Source organism: Phoca vitulina, unplaced genomic scaffold (assembly GCF_004348235.1).
Source record: "Phoca vitulina isolate PV1807 unplaced genomic scaffold, GSC_HSeal_1.0 scaffold1, whole genome shotgun sequence".
In the NCBI taxonomy this organism is placed as follows: Eukaryota; Metazoa; Chordata; class Mammalia; order Carnivora; family Phocidae; genus Phoca; species Phoca vitulina.
The window spans coordinates 75,097,171-75,110,213 of record NW_022589704.1 but is presented as its reverse complement, the minus strand read 5'-3'; the positions used below and the strand labels follow the sequence as shown (position 1 = coordinate 75,110,213).

At 35.8% G+C, this 13,043-nt stretch overlaps 1 protein-coding gene across 4 annotated transcripts in view; it reads left to right on the top strand.

The window, feature by feature from the left end:
• Positions 1–13,043, top strand: part of GALNT13 (polypeptide N-acetylgalactosaminyltransferase 13) — a 781,779-nt gene that overhangs the window by 600,691 nt on the left and 168,045 nt on the right. The window lies entirely within an intron of this gene.

The following is a 13,043-nucleotide window of genomic DNA, read 5'->3' as shown; positions in this document are numbered from 1 at the left end:
ACATTGTTTCTAAGACTGTGTTACATCTATTATATATTTTTAAGGATTGGGTCAGTAGGAGCCATATAATGATATTCAACTAAGGTTTCTATAGAGGACTCTATGATTCCAAAATAAATGTGTTAGAATTCCATTCTGAATGTTAATTATAATAAATACCTGATTTCATATGGTCTCTTAGAAAAAACAAGTGAACGGCAGGAAATTAGATATTAATCAAACTTTAGGAGAATGTTAGGAAACGAAAGCATATGTTAGCAAACATTAACAGAACTTGTTTGGCTTTTAAAGTTATAATAGTCTCAGGCTTGGTTATTTTGGTGTAATAACTATACCTCTTCATTTAAACTTTCTGGTTCACAAAACCAGATATGAGAATAAACTTGTGTTAGATAGTCATCAATGTGATTCTTCACCTTGCAAACATACCAAACGGAGACATCGTTTTAGAAATATAGGGCACTGTAGGAGACTTAGGTATACCAGAAGTTGTTATTAATTTCTGGCTCGTTTTTACAGTCACATAATTATCTCTTAAAGTGATTTTTTTTGGAAAAATAATTCTTCTGAGTTATCAGTAGCACTCACAATCTAATGTCTTCTTGAACTAATAGTATTTACTACTTTTTTTCACAACCTCTCACAGTCTTATCACATGAGCGTTTCTGTGGAAAATGTAAACATATGCTATATTCATCAACCTGGAAATATACTCATCTAATGTCTGTCCCCTTCTGTCTACACTCTGTTTATTCTATCTGTCTATCTATCTATCTAATTTATGTGTATGTGAGTCTATATGAGTGTGAATAACTAAATATTTATGAAGACCCAGAATGTGAGTCTTTAGTAGCAGTTATTATAAAGGATATAATGTGACAATAAATATATGAATTTTAAAAGTTTACAGAATAAATGGTCTGTATTGCAAATGAGGGCTGAGTGGTACTCACCAGACATCCTGTAGGAGTTGGGACTCAAATAATTAAGAGAATTAGAGAATTATGAAACCCTGGAAGATGGATAGGAATTAAATGCATAGAAAAAGGAAGAAATTGAATGAAAATGATATAAAATAATACATTTTCATTTCCATAAATGTATAAGGCAGAGATAAATCATATTTTTATAAAATTTATTCAGAAATACACCTTGGAAATATATTTTATTCAAAGATCACTCTAAGTTTTGTTCTATCTTCTTGGATTAAACTATTTAATAGAATTAAAAGTATACCAAAGAGAAATTATTGATTTCTGAAGTATGATAAAAACATCTTTGACAATGTTGTACTTAAAAAAAATACAGTCACATTTCAAACATTCTAAGCAGAATTTCTCTGTATATATTCAATAGGCCATGCACACCTGGCTTTTTTAGTGAATTTTAGTACATTAAGAAACTAACAATCTGCATTAGAAACAAGTATCTGAAATGTTGGCTAACACACTCCAATCCTGTGACTGTTGATCCTTCCCTGCTAATATACACAAATATCTCATACACACCCACATTTGCTATAAAAATCTTTATGATCCTTCTGATTCTAAGTAGAAAGGGCCTCAATTTAACTGTTTGAATTTATGGCAATAAAAAGAGCTATATGAAGAATGTTAATGTGCTCAGAATTATTGCACAGAAAAGTTTGACACCTACTATTATGGCCAGATTTTACTAAAGCCTCCCATTAAGTGTACTTAATCACAACACACACAAATGGTGCTGAGAAATAAGGCAATTATCCTACTCATTTACATTTGAAGGGCATCTAAAATATTCTGATATTGAAATGTTTTACTTTCTTTTTGTATCTAAATATATGCTGCTGTGAATTAACTTTGAATTATTTATTTTCCAAATTAGGTTCTATTTTTTCTTTATGGAAAGGGCAATTTGAAGTAACTTCTAAAAAAATTTCTAGTACTGAAATTTTAAGAATCATTGATATATACTGGGCTTGATTAAATGAAATAAACCCAACATTAAATTCAAATAAAATTTGCAATTTTAGTTCAGAAAATGTGCTAATGGTAATTTAGTCTTGTGATCTTATGCTAGAGGAAGATGACAGAAAATAAATGAGTAAAGAAAATTACTCCATTAATTCCAGATAATGACAAGTGCATTGAATAAAATAAAATGAGAGGCAGAGCCCTGCATCACCTTAGAGTGGTCAGGGAAGACCTCTAAGGAAGCATTTTAGTTAAAACCATACTGACAGGGAGAATTCAGCTGTGCAAGGATTTATTTAGAGGGGGCACATTCAAGGTAGAGCATAATGCAAGACAGAGTAAATACAAAAGGCCTGGGGCTCCTGGGTGGTTTAGTCAGTTAAGCATTTGACTCTTGATTTCAGCTTAGGTCATGATCTCAGGGTCCTGAGATTTGGCTCAGCGCTGGGCTCAGAGCCTGCTTAAGATTCTCTCTTTTTTTTTTTTTTTTTAAATTTTTTTTATTGTTATGTTAATCCCCATACATTACAAGATTCTCTCTTAATCATAGAAAACAAACTGAGGGTTGCTGGAGGGGAGGGGTGGGGGATGGAGTAACTGGGTGATGGACATTAAGGAGCTCATGTGATGTAATGAGCACTGGGTATTATAGACTGATGAATCACTGAACTCTGCCTCTGAAACCAATAATACACTTTATGTTAATTAACTGAATTTAAATAAAAATAAATAGGTTAAAAAAAAGGTTCTCTCTCTCCCTCTCCCTCTGTCCCACCCCTCTACCCCCCACCCCTACTCATGAGCACATGCACTCGATCTCTTAAAAAAAGTACACAAGGCCTTAGGCACCTATAAAATGATGAGCTGAATTCTCACATTCCAAGTCTTTAGGATCACAAATATCCTAAAGCTTTTGGTGAAGTAAAGCTTTCTTTTTCAAGGGTTAAGAAATAATCATTGTGGGGGCGCCTGGGTGGCTCAGTCGTTAAGCATCTGCCTTCCGCTCAGGTCATGATCCCAGGGTCCTGGGATGGAGCCCCACATGGGGCTCCCTGCTCAGCAGGAGACCTGCTTCTCCCTCTCCCACTCCCCCTGCTTGTGTTCCCTCTCTCACTGTCTCTCTCCTTCTGTCAAATAAATAAATAAAATCTTAAAAAAAAAAGAAATAATCATTGTCTCAGAACAATATTTGGTTGATTGATTTATTCAGCCAATAATTAATATGTACCTGCTGTGTACTAAGCACTGTACTAGCTACTAAAGATAGAGATATAGAAATGAACGAAACAGGCAGCCAGGCCGTGCTCTCTAGGAGTTTGTTTGTTGATGAGGCTTTACATTTAAATAGCACTTCATAGAATTCTTTTATATATATGATTATAATGCATCTCAGCATGGGTTAAAATATGAGGAACTTTTTTCCCAATTAGTTTGATCTATAATGCCTTTTGTAATGTTTACATTATACTTGAGATTACCTCTGTGTAGCAGCCGGGTGTCAATCTACCCTCATTTTACCCATCAATCAATATAAATAGTTTTATACTTAGACCTGCATTAGACACTGTGGATGGTATATATAAGAGATGTAGCTCTTGCTCTCTCTTAGAAAGTCCAGTATGGTCTAGGTATTGTCTGAAAGTGCAGATATAAAGTGCATCTAGTTCAAAAGAAGGAAAGATTTCTGTGATCTAGGATAGTCAGGGAAGAATTTATAAATTAAAAATCCAAGGGTCTTGTCATGTAGATGGCAGGGCAAGAGGGGAACAGGGGCTAGAAACCAGCAACTCTCAGATCTATACTCCTGTGGTCCTCCTTTGTGCTTTGAGCCATACTTAAGTTTAGGCTAGAATATCTGGTCTCCCCACCTTGTGTTTTCCCTCTTGAAAATTACATGAATAACGTATAACTAAATTATGAAATATATATTTTGCAGAACTAGGATTCAAGTGACAGAATTAATAAAGTATCCATTAAAAACTGATGAAATTGAACTGATTATTTTTATATATCTATATTTGATCCCTTAAAGATTTCTAGGACAGAATTCCAAAATTCTTGTTTTTATATATGTACATTCAGTTGGGAAACCTGTGCCCCTTACTAGCCAAAATTAATGCATTCAAAATTGAATTCATGTACTTTTTATTAAAGAGCTAAATTTAAATCTCTATGGTAACTACTGCAATAAATGTGCAACATCTTAAGCTATGATTATACTGTCACACTTAGTGATGTCTATCTTAAGTACATGACTACCAGTAGTTTTACTGTTGTTCTAGTCAACCAGAAATGTAGTTAAAAAAGGAAACCAATTATGACATTTATTTAAATAAGCTGACTGATTTCAGCAATAACATTCTAGATACTAGGAATGGTTCTTTTGAAGGTGTGAAATAATGTGGACGGAGGCCTTTGATCCAACTGTTCAGAATTTGAGTATTAAGTACCAGTAAAACTGAGTTTTAAGTATCATTTAAAAGGTAGTTGTAGATCTTTTTTTAAATTTTATGGAGTTTTTATTTTATTTTATTTGGTATTTGTAGATTTTTAATGTGTAATTTTTAAATTACCCTTAAAAAATAAATCCAAATTAACAGCCTTCTACATCCGCAAAAATTCAAACTTGATGAATTAAAAATCCTTAAGATCCTTTATAGTCAAACTAGTCACTGGTTTACACTGCAAATAGGATAAAATTGAAATCAAAATTTTGGTGTAGAATTATCAGCACTTCTTGAATGCTAAAATATGTTTCTGCGTTAACTGTTTCTATTATCAAAGGTTTGACTACATTTTTCTACTCATTGCATTACTTCACAATCCAGCAATATCCAATTCTAATTTTTTGTTTTTTTCTCTATTTAATTGGTCAACCAAATTCTTTGTGTTTATATTTAAATCCTGTATTTCAACTGGCCAACTAATTTTACATTCTATATTTTTAATTGGTCAAACAAAGCTATTGGGGTATGAACAATTATCATACCTTCTATAACTCTTAAATTAACAGAAGATATAAATAAATTGTTCAAGGGCAAAGTGTCCCACACAAATTCTATAATGATGTATCTAGATAGTGATTAGGACTGATGTAAGACTCACTCCTTGATCATTTCTCTGGCCCTGCAAGAGAAAACCCCAGGAACTACAAACTTTCTTTTTATAGTTGGAGAAGAGAATAGAAACTCTTGGCTCTTTAAGGTCATGGAAAGTTAAAGACGTACCTGAAGAAGTTGGAAATGTGTTGCAGTGTCGAGGCAAAGTCTAGGGAAGGTGACAGATTTGAGAGTTAGCTTTACAGAATTTATAATTAAATGAGCGTGTGAGAATCGATGAGTTTGCCAAGAAAGAAAATAGGGAGAGCAGAATAGCAAGGCATGTCCTTAGGTGGCACCTACATTTAGGGGTGGGAGAAAAAAAAAGAAACTGAATGCTAAGTCAAGGCTGTCAGAACAGAACAAATATATATCACAAAAACTTAGAAAGTTATGGTGATTGTCAACAGTGTCAAATGCTGCAAAGAAGCAAGAAAGAATAATGAAAGCTCATAAAAATCTTTATGAACAGGGCGCCTGGGTGGCTCAGTTGGTTAAGCGACTGCCTTCGGCTCAGGTCATGATCCTGGAGTCCCTGGATCAAGTCCCGCATCGGGCTCCCTGCTCGGCAGGGGGCCTGCTTCTCCCTCTGACCCTCCCCCATCTCATGTGCTCTCTCTCTCTCTCTCATTCTCTCTGTCTCAAATAAATAAATAAAATCTTAAAAAAAAAAATCCAATTTAATTAAAAAAAAAATCTTTATGAACAGTTGCAGATGATAGAATCAAGATACTAGAATATAAGATGTGAAGAAAATTGGATTGTGAAGATAGTAGAGAAAAGAAAAACTCTTTAAGAAGTTTCCCAGTAAGTAGGAAAGAAAGTACATAGTAACTTGAAGGGTAAATATGATCAAACTAATTATCTTATATTTGCTATTCTTTTATTTTGTCATGGGGGTAAGATAAAATGTAAGTTGATAGGAAGGATTATTAGAAAAAGTAGGTGATATTGAAAAAGAAAGAGGAAGGCACAATTTATGAGATAAGTACTTGCCGGTGCTGAAAGAATATTATAGATACTAAAGGACATCTGTGCAACACTTTCTAGTTTGTACCAGTTTTATGTTCATCATTTTTCCCTGTGTCCTTACCAGAACACTCTGGGTGAGTTGTCATTACTGTCTTATTCTCTAAATAATGCTTTTGAGTTTCAAAGAGACTAAGTCATGTGGCTAGAAATTGGCAGGGCTGAACATCAACCTCATGTCCTCTGCTCCCAGTCCAGTCCTCCTCTATTCTGAGTTCAAGATCCCAAGGGCAAGTTTTAATTTTGAAGAGAAGAGTTGCCTCGTTTTCCTAGAGAAGAAACTAAGGCAATATGAGATGTTTCAATGTGGAAATGCATAGAAAGTCAGGTCAGCTGTTCTTAAATTCAAAAAAAGTAGAAAGCCCGAAATTCTCCACAAAGAGGAGGGTCCTGATATTGAGGTTTGATAAGAGGAGAAAGTTTTGGATAAAGCATATCTCCTTTAGCAAGCATTTTAACGAGCATGGATGTTCTCTTATTAAACAACCTTTAAATGTCACAAGAATGACATCTTGCAATTCTAATGAAATAGAGACCAGAAACTTATCTTCACTGTGCTTAAACATCATATCTGGACAAATAAACTTTGCCCTGCACTCTCCTTGTTTGTGAGTAAGTGAGCAAAGTATCACACTAAATGTGGCTATTTTTGTGGTGGTTACTTCTTCACTCTTCTTTTAAAGTATGATATAGACTACATTTACTACTACCAATTTATTTTTAAAAGATCAAAACTGTCAAAGTAGAGTATTATTTTCCTTCACGGTGGGTCTTATGGGTATTTGTAATGAGTGCTGGAGGTGACATCAATATGGATATTTTTATATGTTTCACATTTATCTCACTAAGCATTTTATGGCAAAAAAAAAAATGACTGAAAGATGATTTTTGGAAAGGAATCATAGTTTTCCACTGATAGCATTAGTGCTTTATATGGGCTCCCTAGGGAAAGTATTTATCTGAAGCAAAACTTATAGCTTCCTATAAAAATGTCGCAGGTCCTTGACAAGAAATAAAATGTCTCTAGCTGACTAAAAACTAGGAAAAGAAAATTCTGTCCATGAAAGGATTACTGTTAGGATAAGTACTTCTTAAAACAGTTCTTTTCTTGTAGGCATGAGAGACTCCTCTTCAACTGTCAGATGCAAATTGATGATTGAACTTTAATATGCCCGGTACTAACAGTCACAACTAGATGGGCTGTGAGCTACTTGAAGACAGAGATCCATGCTTTATTATTCTTCCTCTGTGCCCCAGAGCCCAGCATGGTGCTTGACACAAACTTAATGGTTAGTGTATATTTGCCGAATAGACACCGGCCAAGGCCTGAAGAAAAATGCTTGAGAGGGGAGAGGTCATTTCCTCCTCTCAAGTTTATCCTGGGGACTTACATTTGAAAAGCATTTGACCACTTTACAATTTATACAGGAAATTTCATTTAGACTAAAATGCTTCAGCCACAGTCAGGTGAGGTGGACAGTTTATAGATGGAGAGATCAAGTAACCGAAGGGTAACTCTGAGGTACCAAGTTTTCTTCTCCTACCCCATCCAAGTTCTTTTTAAGTATCTCTGGCATCTGCAAGAGAGCAGGAGATGTAGCACAGTGCAGCTGGGTACCCAGGTGCTCTCCTGATATTCAAAGAGGACTGTTCTGGCATGAATTCTAGGGCAACATCACGCAGCTGTCATGAGCTGCTCTGTGGCTAGAAGCAGCAGATGTTACTGGTATCTGACAGGCAGTCGGATCATCAGACATGGGAGGACACCAATGTAAAATGCAAAATGTCTGACCCAAACATGATTTAATAAATCACAGACCCTTTCCATCCAGTTCTCAAAAATCTCATCTACATACAATTTTTTTCACATTCAAGATGTATTCATAGGATTAATTGTACAATGAGGAAAGCACAAATTCCAATAATTCTACTTTTGTCTTAGTTACTATTCCCCTAAAATGCACTGAAAATACTTCCAAAACCTCTAGTACTTATCACACTTCAAAATTATTGATAATTGAAAGATGAAAAGGTATGACTGCCTCGCATATTATTTCTCTTTCTCGTTTTTTATGAATTATCTGCTTGCACCAATCTATGCTAATATAAAAAGCAATATTTTTTTGTAAATATGAAAAGCTAGACACTAATTTTCTTAAGGAGAACCACCTTATATTACGTAGCATTTGCAATATCCGGTAGGCTGCTTTGTGTTCTTCATTTCTTGCCTTCTTTGCTCATACATGTCATTTAGGCAGAAGATAGAAGATTTGCCATAACACAATCAGGATCTAAAGGAGAATTGGGAATTTCTTCAATATCAGCAGTCCTGATAAGATGTGGAATAATGACAAGTAACAATTCTCCTGAGGCGAAGAAATACAGTAGCTATAATGTGTGGTAATTCTGAAGGTCAGAAAGCTCCAAGGCAAAGAAAGTCATTGAGAGGCAAAAAGTGATAGTAGAATGTACATTATGAAATGATGGTGTATATATATTGGAGGTATCTCCACTATGCACTTAAATGCTGGGAATGGGTGTTTATATTTGAGGACAGTGGGAGAAGAGGTTAAAAAGATCCTGTCTGTGACCACTCCCACCTCACCATCCAGCTGATACCCACTGGTTCATATGCAGACTGTCTCAGTTCCATTTCAAAACAGTTCTCCCGCTTCAAACCACACTCAGTATAAGCACACCTTTCTATTCTTCTGCTCCATTTTCTTCTTCTCTGCTTTCCTTGTACTCTTGTCCCCCTCCCTTCCACCCCCAATTCCCAGGAGTCATTTGCTAAGTCTTTGGCAAAGCAAAAAGATAAAGCTGGGTTGTGAGACCTTCCTTAAAGAAATTTATTTCAGAATTAATATGTTAGGCCCTGTAGAAAATGAGTAGGTATAAAAGGGTTTGTTTCAAACTCGGGGGTTTCAGAAAATTCATTTCTAAGTTGAAAAGAGATCACAGATTCAAGATGCCCAAGGATGAAAAGTACTTTGGAAGGGAAAGTATCTGATAACTGGATATTTTAGTAGCAAATTGATGGGATATATGAAACAGTATAAGTTCGACTCAGAATTGTCTATATTTCATGCCAATATGAAAATAAAATCTTCAAATTACTCTAATATATGGTGATTTCCTGAAACATTCTCATTCTCTGAGAGAACAAGAGTACTTTTGTGATTTCCCTTGTTTTTATAACATTTACAATCTTTCTAAAATAGGAAACTCCTAAATCTGAGGGGGAAAAAAACACATTGGTTGCCTCATAAGTTTGACGGTGTTATCTTTTTCATACTTTCTCGTGTTCAGAGAATAATATCTACACAACATGTACTTCTAATACAGCTAACGCCGAGTCAGCTTGCCCAAGTAGGAAAATGTTGATTAAATTTTGGAGAGATGTATTATTCCTATCTAAAAATCTGATATCTAGGGTCACCTGGGTGGCTCAGTCAGTTAAGCGTCTGCCTTCGGCTCAGGTCATGATCCCAGGGTCCTGGGATTGAGCCCCTCATCAGGCTCCCTGCTCAGTGGGGAGCCTGCTTCTCCCTCTCCCTCTGTATGTGCAAGTTCTCTCTCTGTCTCTCTCTCAAATAAATAAACAAAATCTTTAAAATAGAAATAAAAATCTGATATGTAAAAGTGGTTATATGCCCCATATAAAGAGATCAATCTAAATCCTAGAAATCTAAAAGAAAATTTAGCCATTATCAACTTCAATTCTTCTTTTATATATGAAATTTCTGAGGACTCTCAAGATTAAGTGACTTATTCCAAATTCTATGATCAGTTTGTATTTATTTCAGTTAAGAATACAGTTTTCCAGGGGCGCCTGGGTGGCTCAGTCGTTAAGCGTCTGCCTTCGGCTCAGGTCATGATCCCAGGGTCCTGGGATCGAGTCCCACATCGGGCTCCCTGTTTGGCGGGAAGCCTGCTTCTCCCTCTCCCACTCCCCCTGCTTGTGTTCCTGCTCTTGCTATCTCTCTCTCTGTCAAATAAATAAATAAAATCTTTAAAAAAAAAAAAAAAAGAATACAGTTTTCCAATTTCAAATCTGGTGCTTTTTCTTTTTCATCCAAATAATTATTTTTGTTTTAAGCATTAAATTTTCAAGTACTGGATACATTCCTTGGGCAGTTTGACTCTGTGATTTCTTGCAACTCAGGTACACACTTAAAGGCCACAGCAGCTGATCTGCCTCAATCCTCATAACAACCCTCTGAGGTCGATTCTGCTAGTCTCATGTTATTACCTGAAACCTGAAGCATAGAAAGATGGAAGTCTCCCAAGTTCACCCTGCTAGGAAGTGGCAGAGCTAGGATATGACCTCAGGAGCTAGAGCCTGTACTATCATAACCATTGTGCTACATGGCCTCTAGGGTATATTGTTGTTGTCATTAAGGGCATATTAAACAGTGACTTTGAGGAAACAGTCAACAAAACAAAGAGGCAACCCACAGAATAGGAGAAGATATTTGCAAATGACACTACAGATAAAGGGCTGGTATCCAAGATCTATAAAGAACTTCTCCAACTCAACACCCAAAAAACAAATAATCAAGTCAAAAAGTGGGCAGAAGATATGAAAAGACACTTCTCTGAAGAATACATACAAATGGCTAACAGACACATGAAAAAATGTTCATCATCATTAGCCATCAGGGAAATCCAAATCAAAACCACATTGAGACACCACATTACACCAGTTAGAATGGCAAAAATGGACAGGGAAAGAAACAGCAAATGTTGGAGAGGTTGTGGAGAAAGGGGAACCCTCTTACACTGTTGGTGGGAATGCAAGTTGGTACAGCCACTTTGGAAAACAGTGTGGAGGTGCCTCAAAAATTTAAAAATAGAGCTACCCTATGACCCAGCAATTACACTACTGGGCATTTACCCCAAAGACACAGATGTAGTGAAAAGAAGGGCCATATGCACCCCAATGTTCATAGCAGCAATGTCCGCAATAGCCAAACTGTGGAAAGAGCCGAGATGCCCTTCAACAGATGAATGGATAAAGAAGATGTGGTCCATATATACAATGGAATATTACTCAGCCATCAGAAAAGATGAATACCCAACTTTTACATGAACATGGATGGGACTGGAGGAGATTATGCTAAGTGAAATAAGTCAAGCAGAGAAAGTCAATTATCATATGGTTTCGCTTATTTGTGGAACATAAGGAATAACATGGAGGACATTAGGAGAAGGAAGGGAAAAATGGGGGGGGAATTGGAGGGAGAGATGAACCATGAGAGACTATGGACTCTGAGAAACAAACAGGGTTTTAGAGGGGAGGGGGGAGGGGGGATTGGTTAGCCGGTGATGGGTATTAAGGAGGGCATGTACTGCATGGAGCACTGGGTGTTATACGAAAACAATGGATCGTGGATCACCACATCAAAAACCAGTGATGTATTGTATGGTGACTAACATAACATAATAATATTAAAAAAAAAAAAAAAAAAAAAGAATATAGTCACCCAAAGCACTGAAATAAAATAAATAAATAAAAATTAAAAAAAAAAATAAACAGTGACTTTGTGCCAGAGATAGTATGTGTGTGGGCTGGCGGTGGGGGGATAAAGATTAGTATAAAAACAAGCAGCTGCATGAATTTGGCACAACAGCTGTAAAATTAGAAATAGTAGCACTAGAACTGAGATTGCAGAGTTGGAGCTTATGAAGTTTATGAACCTTAATTAAAATGTCACTGATGTAGGTGCCAAAAAACATGAAAGAATAATGTATGTTAGTTAATTGTCTTCTAGCTGGGGGAAGAAAATCAAGTAGATAATCAAATGAGCAATGGGCATTTTACATTTTGATTAATAACCTTCTCCATCATCAAAAGACTCTCGTAAAAATATCTGGGAAAGAAAACAAGTAACTGGCTAGCTTCAGTCCTCTGTGGATAAAAGGACAGTTTGTATTTCATACATGGTCAAATTTACTTGAGAGAGATACAATATACAAATATTAATCTGTCGGAAGTCTGGAAAATAACAATCAGATATGCTCTGTGATACAAAGTAATTCGGACATCACATGCTCATGTGGATGAGACATCATGTTTTATTCAGTTTTTGCTGTTTGTTCAGACACTGTAAAATAATTTCAGAGAACAAAATGTGGTGTTCTAATTGGAAACTAATTGGCTATTCTTTTAAACTCTGCACTGTACCTAAACCCCTGGATGTTAATATTGCAATTCCAGTAAGAGGCAAAACTTACCAAGTTTAAACAAAATACTTTTTAAGAAGCAACAATAAGCTGATGCACTACAGATGCTGGTTTCCCTCAACAACAGTAAAAGTTAAGTAATATACAGATAACGTTTTACTTCTTCCCATATGGAGTATCAGGCACAAAGCTTGATATATGCCATCTTATTAGGGTCTTAGGAAGTAGTTGTTATATCCCTATTTTTCAGAGGGAAAATTAAGGCCTTGAAGACTTAAATAAGTTCCACAAGTATGCACAGATAGTAAGAGACAGAACTACTAGAAAAACTCTACTTGCTTATTTGTAAGCCCAGGTTCTTAATGACTGTCATATTCTTCCTTCTTTTCGTCTTTGCTTCCTTTCTTCCATTTTTCTAAAATATTTATTGAATATACACTAAGGAAAATTGTCTTGGTAGTTATTGGGGTCTCCACTCAGTTTGAGTTCTTGCCGCCGTAATGTTTATCCATGTAGTTTTCTGGGAACTCTTCACATCTGAATTACTTCATATTACTGAAGTGTCTCCGAATTACAGAGTAACTATTTGGTCAACATTTGATCAATTAAATGTTTTGTTTCTACATTAACTAATTGGGTACTATTATGACCAGATCTGAGCCTAATTAACGCATAATGTTATGCATTCCTACCTTGATTTTTCATTTTCATGCAAAGTTTGAGGAGAGGCTATCCCTGGGTGATGCAGTATGAATGTTAATCCACACATTCTGTGCGC